At 40.9% G+C, this 14,718-nt stretch overlaps 1 pseudogene across 1 annotated transcript; it reads left to right on the forward strand.

Moving 5' to 3' along the window:
* The first annotated feature begins 8,212 nt into the window (after window positions 1-8,212).
* On the forward strand, window positions 8,213-8,793 carry LOC307095547 (tubulin-folding cofactor B-like; annotated as a pseudogene). The gene has a single exon. The product of its transcript is annotated as a tubulin-folding cofactor B-like (transcript).
* The last annotated feature ends 5,925 nt before the right edge of the window (window positions 8,794-14,718 follow it).

The raw sequence follows: 14,718 nt of genomic DNA on the forward strand, positions 1-14,718 counted from the left end.
ATGCTCAAGAAAAAAGCCTTTTGAAGGCAAGATAAACTCCCAATGTAGTGAGCACACACAGAAAGTTCAGAGGCAAGATAAACTCCCAATGTAGTGAGCACACACAGAAAGTTCAGAGGGTACCCTAGGAAAATTAGAGGCAATTAATAATGGCAGATATGGCCGAAACCGGTTTGGCTCAGTGGATAGAGCGTCAGCCTGTGGACTGAAGGGTCCTGGGTTCGATTCCGGTCAAGGGCATGTACCTTGGTTGCGGACACATCCCCAGTATAGGGGGTGTGCAGGAGGCAGCTGATTGGTGTTTCTCTCTCATCGATGTTTCTAACTCTCTATCTCTCTCTCTTCCTCTCTGTAAAAAATCAATAAAATATATTAAAAAAATAATGGCAGATATGGAGAAGGTATAAAGAGTAATAAAATCCTATCTAATAAAAGAGTAATATGCAAATTGACTGTCACACCAAGACACAAGATGGCCGCCCCCATATGGTCAATGATGGCTGCCCCATGTAGACACAAGATGGCCACCACAAGATGGCTGGCAGGGGAGGGAAGTTGTGGGCAGTTAGGGGTGACCAGGCCAGCAGAGGAGGGCAGTTGGGGGGGACCAGGCCTGCAGGGGAGGGCAGTTGTGGGCAATCAGGCCAGCAGGGTGGGCAGTTAGCAATGACTGGGCCAGCAGAGGAGGGCAGTTGGGGGAGACCAAGCCAGCAGGGGAGGGCAGTTGCGGGGGGGGGGCAGGCCTGCAGGGGAGGGCAGTTAGGGGTGACCAGGCCAGCACAGGAGGGCAGTTAAGGGCAACCAGGCTGGCAGGGGAGGGCAGTTGGGGGCGACCAGGCCTGTAGGGGAGGGCAGTTAGGGGCAATTGGGCCAGCTGGGGAGCAGTTAGGCGTCAATCAGGCTGGCAAAGGAGTGCTTAGGAGTTGATCAGGCTGGCAGGCAGAAGTGGTTAGGGGCAATCAGGCAGAGGCAGGTGAGCCAGCAGTCCTGGATTGTGAGAGGGACTAAACAGGCGGTCGGACATCCCTCAAGGGGTCCTAGATTGGAGAGGGTGCAGGCTGGGCTTAGGGACCCCCCCATGCACTAATTTTGTGCACCGGGCCCCTAGTTATATATAATTATATAGCGATTAATTTGAAAATATTTAGAATAAATCAATTGCTTTCTAGGGATATTTAAATTAAGTCATTCATGAAGAGGTAGACAATCTGAATATGTTAATAATTATAGTAGAAGGGGTCAAAGTATAAACAATCTACCTGTCAAACTACATTAAGCCCAAACACATTTGTTAGATAACATAGAAAAAGACAAGCAGAAGCTATAAAAATCATTTTGAGGTTAGCACACCCTAATGGTAAGATCAGATAGCAGAATACAAAGATAAAGAAGAGAGGAGGATGGAAATAAAGAAAATAACAGTTCAACCTCATTTAGAAATATAAATGACAAAATTTGAAATACATAATGAATAATATATTATCATTAAATAAGGTTATCATAGAAATTACAAGTATGGTTCAACATTAAGAAAATTAATTTGAAAGTTAAAGAAAAACACTCATACAAACATTTTAGCAAATGCCACAACATTTAATAAAATCCCATACTAATTCCTGATTGTGAAGAGGCACATGAAAGAAAGCAATGAAACAAGAAACCAACAAAATATAATCAAGTAAAAAATAAAGGCAACTCCTAAATGTGGTTAAAGGTATCTAATAGAAAGCTACAGCAATCATTATTCATTAAAAACAATCCCATTAATATCAAGAATAATATAATGATGTTTCCCCTGTTCAATATATTCAACATTGTTGAAGAGTTCAAGACTAATACAATCAAAAGGAAATGATAATGTATAAATATTGAAAAATAAGTCCACAAATCATGATTATTTGCAGACATTATGATCATCTTCCTAGAAAGTCCACAAAAATCAGTTGAAAAGCTGAGAAGCAATGAAAACTATATAAAATAATAAAAATGCAAAGAGTCATAGCTTTCCTATATGCCAAAAATAATCAATTTGGTAATATCATGAAAACAGATCCCATTCTCAATAGCAGCAAATCTATATATAACTATTAAATAACCTGAAAAATAAGTACTCTATTAAAATATGCATAAGGTGTATGAGAAGAAAACAATAAAACTTTTTTTAAGGTATTATATGTGTACATATCTTACCATTGCCCACCCACCCCACTCCCATATATGCCCTCACCCCCCAGAGTTTTGCATCCATTAGTTATGCTTATATGCATGCATACAAGTCCTTTGATTGATCTCTTATCTCCCCCACCTCTCCCTAACCTTCCCCCTGTAATTTGACAGTCTGTTTGATGCTTTACTGTCTCTGTATCTATCTTTTTGTTCAAGTTTATAATGTTCTTTATTATCCATAAATGAGTGAGATCATGTGGTATTTTTCTTTCATTGACTGACTTATTTCCCTTAACATAATGTTCTCCAATTCCATCCAGGTTGCTGCAAATGATGAGAATTCCTTCTTTTTATGGCAGCATAGTATTCCATTGTGTAGATGTACCACAGTTTTCTGATCCAGTCATCTGCTGACGGGCACCTAGGCTGTTTCCAAATCTTAGCTATGGTGAATTGTGCTGCTATGAACATAGGGGTGCATATATCCTTTCTGATTGGTGTTTCTAGTTTCTTTGGATATATTCCCAGGAGTGGGATTACTGGGTCAAATGGGAGTTCCATTTTCAGTTTTTTGAGGAAACTCCATACTGTTCTCCACAGTGGCTGCACCAGTCTGCATTCCCACCAGCAGTGCACGAGGGTTCCTTTTTCTCTGCATCCTCGCCAACACTTGTCGTTTGTTGATTTGTTGATGATAGCCATTCTGACAGGTGTGAGATGGTACTGCATTGTTGTTTTGATTTGCATATCTCGGATAATTAGTGACGTTGAGCATGTTTTCATGTGTCTCTTGGCCTTCCTTCTGTCTTCTTTTGAAAAGATTCTATTTAGGTCTGTTGCCCATTTTTTTATTGGATCATTTATCTTCCTTTTATTAAGTTGTATAAGCTGCCTGTAGATGTTGGAGATTAAACCTTTATCAGTGATGCCATTTGCAAATATGTTCTCCCATGCAGTGGGCCTTCTTGTTGTTTTGTTGATGGTTTCTTTTGCTGTGAAAAAGCTTTTTATTTTTATGTAGTCCCATTTGTTAATTTTCTCTTTAGCTTCCATTGCCCTAGGGGCAGTATCAGTGAAGAAGTTCTTTCGGCATATGTCTGAGATTTTGCTGCCTGTGGATTCCTCTAGTATTTTTATGGTTTCCCGTCTTATGTTTAAGTCCTGTATCCATTTTGAGTTTATTTTTGTGTATGGTGTATGTTGGTGATCAAGCTTCATTTTTTTTGCATGTATCTGTCCAATTTTCCCAACACCATTTATTGAAGAGACTGTCTTTATTCCATTGTATGTTCATACCTCCTTTGTCAAATATTAATTGAGCATAGTGGTTTGGGTCAATATCTGGATTCTTTATTCTGTTCCATTGATCTATATGTCTGTTCTTGTGCCAGTACCAGGCTGTTTTGAGAACAGTGGCTTTGTAATACAGCTTGAAATCTGGTATTGAGATCCCTCCTAATTTATTCTTCTTTCTCAGGATTGCTGTGGCTATTCGGGATCTTTTTTTATTCCAGATGAATTTTTGGAGAGTTCTTTCAAGGTCTGTGAAATATGCCGTTGGTATTTTAATGGGGAGTGCATTGAATCTATAGATTGCTTTGGGTAGTATGGACATTTTAATGATGTTGATTCTACCAATCCATGAACATGGTATGTTCTTCCATCTGTTTACGTCTTCCTCTATCTCTTTTTTCAGTGTCCGGTAGTTTTCCGTGTATAGGTCTTTTACCTCCTTAGTTAAGTTTATTCCTAGGTATCTTAATTTTTTTTTTTTTTTTTGGTGCGATGGTAAATGGGATTGCCTTTTTAGTCTCTCTGTCTGTAGCCACAAGTTCACTATTGGTGTATAGAAAGGCCATAGATTTCTTGGCGTTAATTTTGTATCCTGCTACATTGCTGAATTCATTTATTAAGTCTAACAATAGAACTTTTCTAACAAATAAAGAAGAATACAAAAAAAAAAATGGAGAGATATAAGCCATACCTGGAAGGGGAAGATTTAGTAATTAAAGAAGTAAAATCTGCCCTAGCCAGTCTCTCTGACATTGATGTTTCCTTCTCTCTGTCTCTACCCCTCCCTTCCACTCTCTTTAAAAATCAATAAAAAAAATATCTTGGGTGAAGATTAACACACAAAGGAAAAGAGTAAAATATACAAAATTAGTCTATAAATTCAATTCTATTACAATCTAATATCAAAGGGAATATTTTAACTTCACAGATTTGTTCAAAAGCTTTCAAGCAGAGAAAATAAAAAAAATACACAGGAAATTTTTGAAAAATAATAGAGGGCACTTTGTCCTCTGTAGTAGTTTGAACTGTAGTAGGTTGAATGGTGGCTCCCAAAAAGATATGTCCACATCCTTATCCCTAGAACCGTTGACTGCTACCTTACTTGAAAAGAGAAAAAGGTCTTTGCAGAGTATTCAATTAATTACTATAAGATGACAAGATGATTCAGGATTACATATTAACTATAGGCCCGGTACATGAAATTTGTGCACGGGGGTGTATGTCCCTCAGCCCAGCCTGTACCCTCTCCAATCTGGGACATCCCTCTCATAATCCAGGACTCCTGGCTCCCAACTGCGGGCCTGCCTGCCTGCCTGATTACCCTTAACCGCTTCTGCCTGCCAACCTAATCACCCCCTAACCACTCCCCTGCCAGCTTGATCAACACCTAATTTCTCCCCTGCCGGCCTGATTGCCCCTAACTGCCCCCACCTGCTGGTCTGGTCACCCCTAACTGCCCTCCCCTGCCAGCCTGGTCGCCCCTAACTGCCCTCCCCTGCAGGCCTGCCCCCCCAACTGCCCTCCCCTATAGGCCTGGGTCACCCCCAACTGTCCTGTCCTACTGGCCTGGTCTCCCCAACTGCCCTCCTCTTGCGCACCTGGTCCACGCCTACTGCCCTCCCATGCAGACCTGGTCCCCCCCAACTGCCCTCCTCTGCATGCATGGGTCCCCCCCAACTGTTCTGCCCTCCTGGTCTGGTCTCCCCAACTGCCCTCCTCTGCCAGCCCACTCACCCTTAACTGCCCTCCCCTGCAGGCCTGGGTTCCTCCCAACTGTCCTCCCCTGCAGGCCTGGTTGCCCCAACTGCCCTCCCACGCAGGCCTGGTCCCCACCAACTGCCCTTCCCTGCATGCATGGGTCCCCCCCAACTGTCCTGCCCTCCTGGTCTGGTCTCCCCAACTGCCCTCCTCTGCCAGCCCACTCACCCTTAACTGCCCTCCCCTGCAGGCCTGGTTGCCCCAACTGCCCTCCCACGCAGGCCTGCCCCCCCCCAACTGCCCTCCCATGCAGACCTGGTCCCTCCCAACTGCCCTCCCCTGCATGCCTGGTCCCCCCCAACTGCCCTCCCCTGCATGCATGGGTCCCTCCCAACTGTCCTGCCCTCCTGGTCTGGTCTCCCCAACTGCCCACTCACTCTTAACTGCCCTCCCCTGCAGGCCTGGGTTCCTCCCAACTGTCCTCCCCTGCATGCATGGGTCCCCCCCAACTGTCCTGCCCTCCTGGTCTGGTCTCCCCAACTGCCCTCCTCTGCCAGCCCACTCACCCTTAACTGCCCTCCCCTGAAGGCCTGGTTGCCCCAACTGCCCTCCCATGCAGGCCTGGCACCCCCCAACTGCCCTCCCATGCAGACCTGGTCCCTCCCAACTGCCCTCCGCTGCAGGCCTAGTTGCCCCAACTGCCCTCCCCTGAAGGCCTGGGTCCCCCCCAACTGTGCTGCCCTGCTGGTCTGGTCTCCCCAACTTCCCTCCTCTTCCAGCCCGGTCACCCCTAACTGCCCTCCCCTGCTGGCCTGTGTCCCCCCCAACTGTCTTCCCCTGCAGGCCTGGTCTTCCCCAACTACCCTCCTCTGCTGACCTGGTCACCCCTAACTGCCCTCCCTTGCAGGCCATCTTGTGGCGGCTATCTTGTGTCCACATGGAGGCAGCCATGTTTGACCACATGGGGGTGGCCATCTTGTGTGTTGGAGTGATGGTCTATTTGCAAATTACCCTTTATTAGATAGGATGGACCCTATATCCAGTGACAAGTGTTCTTATGAGTGAGGCAGGAGATTACAGAGACAAAAGAGGCCACATGAAGATGAAAACAAATATTGGAGTGATGTAGCCACAAGCCAAAAAAATCCTAGGGACACCAGAAGCTGACCGATTCAAGGAACTATCCCTTAGAGCTTCTGTAAGAAGTATGGCTCTGCCAACACCTTGATTTTGGACTTCTGACATCCAGAACTGTGAGACACACAAACCACCCAGTTTGTAGTCATATGTAATAGAAGCCACAGGAAACTAATAAATCCTTCCAAGATATCAACACCTACAATAGAGATATTAGTAATTAAAAGTGTATGGTACTGGCACCAAACAGAAAAAGCAATCAAAGAAAACAGATCAATTTTATATAGGCATTAATATGTGACAAAAGAGGTTATTTATATAAGTAGAGAAATTATGGTATATTTAATAAACTATTTTGGGCACTAGGACAACTATTTAAAAAATCTCAGCTGGAGCACAACAAGGAAATTTTTTAGAAAATGAATAAGTAGTTTAGAGTTAGAGTGTCCTACTTTATTTATATTTTATGTTTTATTGATTTCTTTTACAGAGAGGAAGGGAGAGAGATAGAGAGTTAGAAACATTGATGAGAGAGAAACATCGATCAGCTGCCTCCTGCACACCTCCTACTGGGGATGTGCCTGCAACCAAGGTACATGTCCTTGACCAGAATCAAACCTGGGACTCTTCAGTCCACAGGCCGCTGCTCTATCCACTGAGCAAAACTGGGTAGGGCTAGACTGTCCTACTTTTAATTCTGGCCCTTCAGTTGAGCAGCCTTGGAAAAATTACTTAGCTTCTCTCTCAGACTTTGTTTTCAAATTTGTAAAATGGACCCAATACCTGTTTTCATGGGTTCCTATTCCATCTGTGCCTTGTTTGTCTTTAAACTTGCTTTCCCACAATTACTCAAATTAAATCTAATTTAAAAAAATCAATCCCAAACTTACAACAAAAATAATTTTCTGATGAGATTAAAGACTTAAGTGTAAAAATCAAAATGTATTTTAAAAAATGCAGATTTGTTTATAATCTTGATATAGGAAAGGGCTTCTTATGCAAGACACTGAACTGAAAGGCTGAAAAGAAGATTCAGCTGGGCACTGAACATGTTGATCCCCTAAAATATGTGGAAGAGCAAAGCACCAAGAAGAGTCAAGGCAGCATAAAAGAATAAGTTGGAGGGATGTGACCTACCAGATGTCAACACTTATTTTTAAAAGCACATTTTGGTGTTACGTAGTAAGTTGAATATGTGCATACCTTATAACTCAGCATTTCCTCTCTGAGGTATACCTTAAAATTTCTGTTATATGTACACTAAGAGACAGATGTAGAAAAATGTCTATAGCTTTGCTAACATAATAAATTCATGAGACAGGTGGTCAGGCATGGTGCAGAGTTGGAGGTGACAGGGTTGTCGGCACCCACAGAGAGCATTTTCATCAGCAGCTTTTGCTCCTAGAAGCAGCACATTTGCATTCTCATTATAGTTGAATTCATGTGTAAATTAGAGCTGGTGGTAGGTGTTGTGGAGCGAATGTGAGTGAACAACCACTGGAGTCCAGACCAAATTAAAATTTAAGTAGCCTTTATTAGCTGGCCAGCCAGCCAGCCAGCCGCCCGGCGACTGCTCTGCCTTTCTTTACACAGGGAGTCCAGAGAGCAGCCCCGACTCTTTGTCTAGGACCGCTTTTAAGCACATTTACCACATCTTGTTTTTGCAGAGCAAGCAACCCAAGACAAAACAGTTTTTCCCAAGCAACGTCAGAGTCATGCCAGTGACGACCATGTTATTTACAGGGTCATCCTGTTCTTCAGAAAGCTGACAGTGTTCTATGAAAGAAGGCCTACGTGATGGGAAGGGGCCATGAGACCATAACTCAAGGCCTGGCCTGGTATCAGCACTGACATCTCTATCTGGGGCATATGGGCAAAAATTCCCACTCTCTAACCTTAGGCAAACCTTACATCTTGTATGGAACTGGAGATGTGTGGAGCTGACAAGAAGTTCTAAAGCAAGCTGGATCAGGAGGATGTGCTCCTGGGCTCCTACCCTGTAGATGACAGCTTCCACATCCATGTCATTGACCACAGTGGTGCCTGCCTTGGGGAGTATGAGGATGTGACCAATGTGGGAAAATAGGATCTCACAAGAAGCCTATGAACAGAGGCAAGAATCACTCTGCTCCTTCCTGAATTGCAGCAAGCTAGGTAGATATAATGAAAAGGAGCAGGCACAGCAAGAAACTGAGATCACCCAGCACCTCAGGGAGGAGAAGGCCCATGACAGTGTCATCCCTGTGGACAGCTGTTGTGAGGTACAGGCACCTAGGCAGCCTCCTCGCCGGGATCATCGTCATGTATGTAGGCCTAACAGATTTCAAGTCTGGGTACTGGATTGGTGTCCACTATGATGAGCCACTAGAGAAAAAAGATGGCACTGTGAATAGGAAACACTAATTCAAATGCCAGACCAACTACCATGCCTTCCTTAAGCCATCAGTTGTGACACTGGGGGATTTTCCTTAGGCGGACTACAGTTTGGATGAGATGTGATGCCGAAGGAATGGTACTCTCTTGCTCCAGTTGACTAACCCACTTATTGCCCCTCCCTATGTGTGCCAATGGAGCTCTTCCCCTGACTCCATTTTTATTTGATTTTATTGTATTTATTTTATTATTTTATATTTTATTTTTACTTTTGTTAATCCTCACCCAAAGATATTTTTCCATTGATTATTTTTTAAAGAGAGAGGAAAAGACAAAGAGAAACATCAATGTGAGAGAAACATATCAATTGGTTGCCTCCTGCATGAGCTCCAACCAGGGCAAGGGCCAGGGCCAGGGAGGAGACTGCAACCAAGGTATTTGCCCTTGACTGGAATCGAACTGGGAACCTTTGGTCCACAGGCTTGACACTCTATCCACTCAGCCAAACTGACTAGGGCCCATTTTTATTTTATTCCTTTTGTTCTTGCCATTGACTTTTGAGACTTGTGTATTAAATTTGCCAGACATGAAAACAAACAAACATGACATAGCCCAGCTAGTTTAGCTCACTGTATTGTCCCATGCACCAAGAGGTCCCCAGTTTGATTCCTGGTAAGAACACATGCCCAGATTGTGAGCTCCATCCCTAGTGGGGGGATGTGCAGGAAGCATCTCTCTCATTGATGTTTCTATCTCTCTCTATCTCTACCTTCTACTCTCTCTAAAAATCAATAAAACATATTTATAAAAAATACATGGGACAACCTTAATATCCAGCAATAGTAAAATATGTAAATTGTAGTGTATTCAAAAAATGAATACAAATAGTAAAAATAAATGACATGTATGAATATGGATATAATGCAAATACATATTATTGGACAAAGAAAGCAAGCCACATAGGAATATATAGATATGACAGTTAATTTTATGTGTCAACTTGGCTCAGCCACAAGGTCCCTCGATATTTTGTCAAATGTTATTCAGCTGTTGCTGTGAGGATGTTTTTAAATGAGATTAACATCTAAATTGGTGGACTTTTAGTATAGCAGCTTTTCCTGTATAATGTGGATGGGCCTCTTCCAATCCATTTAAGCTCTCAACAGGAAAATAAGAACAGCTTACCTCAAGCAAGAGAGAATTCTCCAGTAGACTCCCTTTTGGACTTCATCTGCAACATCAGATTTTCCTGGTTCTATAGCAGACAGCCTTCAGATTTGAACTGGAAAATCAGCTCTCCTAGACCTCCAGCTTGTCATCCAACCCTGCAGATATTGAACTTACCAACATCCATAATCACATGTGCTAATTCCTTATTTAAAAATAAAAATGTATACACACACACACACACACACACACACACACACACACACACACACACACAACCTATTGGTCTGTCTCTGTGGAGAACCCTGACTAATACAATAAAGTATGACTCCATTTATACAAAGTTCCAAAATAGGAAAAATAAATAATATGCTATTTGGGGATACATACTCGTACACAAATGGTAAAATTACAAAGAAAAGCAAGGGAATGATTAACAAAATATTCACGGTAGTGGTTACCCCATCAGAGAACACTGGGAAGTGAAATCAAACATAGGCCCACAGGAGCCTTCAAAGGTAACAGAAATCTTCTGTATCTTAACTTGGGTTGTAGGAATCCCTTTCCACGTCCCGCGTGGTTCAGGGTTCCAGTTCAGGGTTCGAGTTCTGGAGAAGGGCCGCACACAAATGAAAGGAGACTTGAAGAAATTCATTTTGGCGACATGGGGGGCCAGGCGGTAGTCCAAATCTAGTGGGAGAACTACTACCTGCTCTGGCCCTGCCATCCCTTTTATTGAGGCTTTGGGGAAAACATCTTAGCCAGGATAAACAGAAATTTACATGGAAAAACAAAGGTGGAGGTTGCTTCAGCTAACAATGTTTCAACTAAAGGGTGAGTGGTTAGAGCAATTAAGGTTGTTGACCAGCCTTCCTGGCTTCCTGTCAACATCTCTCTTTTAGTGAAACTGATTTATTTCTGGCATTGGGTGTCAATTTTTTTCTTATTATTATTGTTCTTTAGCTTGTATAGATATATACATGTTTTTATAATCTTGAGGTGGGGGGACTCTTTTAAAGGAGACAATAGATACCAGACTATAAGAGGGGAAAAATAAGTGAGTTGGCTACATAAAAGTGATAAGTATTTTATGATATGATAATAGATACAGTAAATAGGATTAAAAGGCAACTTCCCTACATTTTATTTTTATAAAAACAGTGTTCCCATTTAATAACAGTGAATATTACAACTGAAATAGCTGCAAAATCTGACTCCACCTAATAAGTTCTCAGGGAAACCCAAAGACAACAAAGACAAAAACAAGGACACTATAGGAATTTGAAGACTGTGGCACCTTACAGCTACATGAAACATGGCCCAATTCCTGGCTATATTAATATAAAACTTCATACTAAAGTCCTATCTACCTCAATTCCTATTACATGATACATCATGCCCAGCTTTTAACAGAAAAGTGACAAGGGATACTAAAAAGCACAGTGTCAAGAGACAAAGCAACTATAAGAACCAGACTCAGATAAACACAGATTCTGAAATTATCAGACAGGGGATTTAGAATAACTATGATTAATATGTTAAGAGTTCTAATAGAAAGATGTAGGTAGGTAAAATTCAGGAACTGGCAGGCATGTAAACACAGAGATGAACCTCTAAGAAAGAATAAAAAATAAATACTAGGGGAAAAAAAGAAATAAAGAAATGGGGTCATCAGTAGACTGGGCATGACTAAGGAAAGAATGAGTGAGACTAAAGATATATCAACATAAACTTCTCAAACTGATATATAAAGAGAAAATAAATGAAAAAAAATACACAGAACAGAGTACCAAGAACAGCATATGTGTAATTGGAATACAGGAAGGATAAGGAAGGAGAACAGAGCAGAAGACATTTGAAGAAATAATGGCTGAACATTTCACAAAATTAATGAAGGATACCTAACCACAAATTCATGAATTTCAGAAAACAACAAGCATGATAAATACCAAGAAAATCCTCTAGGCATATCAGCTTCAAAATTCAGAAAACCAAATACAAAGTCTTGAAAGAAGCCATGGGGGTCATGGGAATCTACCTTAGTTATAGAGGAACTAGAATAAAAGTTTCAGTGGAATTTTTCAAGCAAGAAGAGTGTGAAGTAAAATATTTAAAACCTTGAAAGAAAAGTGACAGTCTGGGCAAAACTATTTTCAATATATACATTACAGTTAAACTAAACCTGAATGTTTTCAACAATGAAGTCAAATGCCTATAAAGTATGAGAAAAAAACAACCTATCAGAAAAAAATGGGAGAACTACAAGGACACACACTTTAAGAAGGAGTACTGTGGGTCACTAGACATAAGGAAATATGCTCAGTCTTACTATAAAGCAAGGGAAGTGAAACTACAATAAGATAGAATATTTTTCTTTGCATCTGATTGGCATAAATATAACAATATCTACAGTTGGCCAGGTTGTGCAAAAATGGTACTTTTTTTTTACATCCTCTATTTTTTTTTCATTTTTTTATTAAATGTGTAAATATCTTACCATTGCCCCCCCCCCACTCCCATACATGCCCTCACCGCCTAGAGTTTTGTGTCCATTGGTTATGCTTATATGCTTGCATAAAAGCCTTCGGTTGATCTCTTATCTCCCCCACCTATCCCTAACCTTCCCGCTGTAATTTGACCTTCTGTTTGCTGCTGTACTGTCTCTGTATCTATCTTTTTGTTCAACAGCTTATAATTTTCTTTATTATCCATAGATGAGTGAGATCATGTGGTATTTTTCTTTCATGGACTGGCTTATTTCACTTAGCATGATGTTCTCCAATTCCATCCAGGTTACTGCAAATGGTAGGAATTCCTTCTATTTTTACGACAGCATAGTATTCCATTGTGTAGATGTACCATAGTTTTCTGATCCAGATATCTTCTGAGGGGCACCTAGGCTGTTTCCAAATCATTGCTATTGTAAACTGTGCTGCTATGAACGTAGGGGTGCATATATCCTTTCTGATTGGTGTTTCCAGTTTCTTAGGATATATTCCTAGGAGTGGGATTACTGGGTCAAATGGGAGTACCATTTTCAGTTTTTTGAGAAAACTCCATACTGTTCTCCACAGTGGCTGCACCAGTCTACATTCCCACCAGCAGTGCATGAGTGTTCCTTTTTCTACACATCCTTGCCAACACTTGCCGTTTGTTGATTTGTTGATGATAGCCATTCTGACAGGTGTGAGATGGTATTGCATTGTCGTTTTGATTTGTATCTCTCGGATAATTAGTGACATTGAGCATGTTTTCATGTGTCTCTTGGCCTTCCTTATGAATTCTTTTGAAAAGATTCTATTTAGGTCCATTGCCCATTTTTTTATTGGATCAGTTATCTTCCTTTTATTAAGTTGTATAAGCTGCCTGTAGATGTTGGAGATTAAACCTTTATCAGTGATAACATTGGCAAATATGTTCTCCCATACAGTGGGATTTCTTGTTGTTTTGTTGATAGTTTCTTTTGATGTAAAAAAGCTTTTTATTTTGATGTAGTCCCATTTGTTTATTTTCTCTTTAGCTTCCATTGCCCTAGGGGCAGTATCAGTGAAGAAGTTCTTTCGGCATATGTCTAAGATTTTGCTGCCTTTGGATTCCTCTAATATTTTTATGGTTTCCCATCTTATGTTTAAGTCCTGTATCCATTTTGAGTTTATTTTTGTGTATGGTGTAAGTTGGTGATCAAGCTTCATTTTTTTGCAGTATCTGTCCAATTTTCCCAACACCATTTATTGAAGAGACTGTCTTGACTCCATTGTATGTTCATGCCTCCTTTGTCAAATATTAATTGAAAATAGTGGTTTGGGTCGATATCTGGATTCTCTATTCGATTCCATTGATTATATGTCTTTTCTTATGTAAGTACCATGCTGTTTTGAGAACAATGGCTTTGTAATACAGCTTGAAATCTGGTATTGAGATCCCTCCTACTTTATTCTTCTTTCTCAAGATTACTGTGACTATTCGGGGTCTTTATTTTATTTCAGGTGAATTTTTGGAGAGTTCTTTCTAGGTCTGTGAAATATGCTGTTGGTATTTTAATAGGGAGTGCATTGAATCTATAGATTGCTTTTGGTAGTATGGACATTTTAATGATGTTGTTTCTACCAATCCATGAATATGGTATGTTCTTCCATCTGTTTACGTCTTCATCTCATTTTTTAGTGTCCCGTAGTTTTCCGCATATAGGTCTTTTACCTCCTTAGTTAAGTTTATTCCTAGGTATCTTAATTTTTTGGTGCGATGGTAAATGGGATTGTTTTTTAAATCTCTCTTCCTATAAGTTCACTATTGGTGTATAGAAAGGCCATAGATTTCTTGGCGTTAATTTTGTGTCCTGCTACATTGCTGAATTCATTTATTAAGTCTAGTAGTTTTTTTGATGGAGACATTCGGGTTTTTTATGTATAGTATCATGTCATCTGCAAATAAGGACAGATTTACTTCTTCTTTTCCAATTTGGATGCCTTTTATTTGTACTTCTTGTCTGATCGCAATGGCTAATATTTCCAGTACTATGTCAAATAGGACTGGTGAGAGTGGGCATGCCTGTCTTGTTCCTGTTCTTAGGGGAAATAGTTTTAGTTTTTGTCCATTGAGTATGATGTTTTCTGTGGGTTTATCATATATAGCTTTTATTATGTTGAGGTATGATCCTTCTATTCCCACCTTGTTGAGAGTTTTTACCAAGAAAGAGTGTTGGATTTTGTCAAATGCTTTTTTTGCATCAATTGATATGACTATGTGATTTTTATCTCTCAATTTGTTTATGTGATGTATCACGTTTATCCATTTGCTAATATTGTACCATCCTTGCATCCCTGGGATAAATCCTACTTGGTCATGTTGTATGATCTCTCTGATGTACTGCTGGAGTCAATTTGC

Source organism: Cnephaeus nilssonii (assembly GCF_951640355.1).
Source record: "Cnephaeus nilssonii genome assembly, chromosome: X".
NCBI lineage: Eukaryota > Metazoa > Chordata > Mammalia > Chiroptera > Vespertilionidae > Cnephaeus > Cnephaeus nilssonii.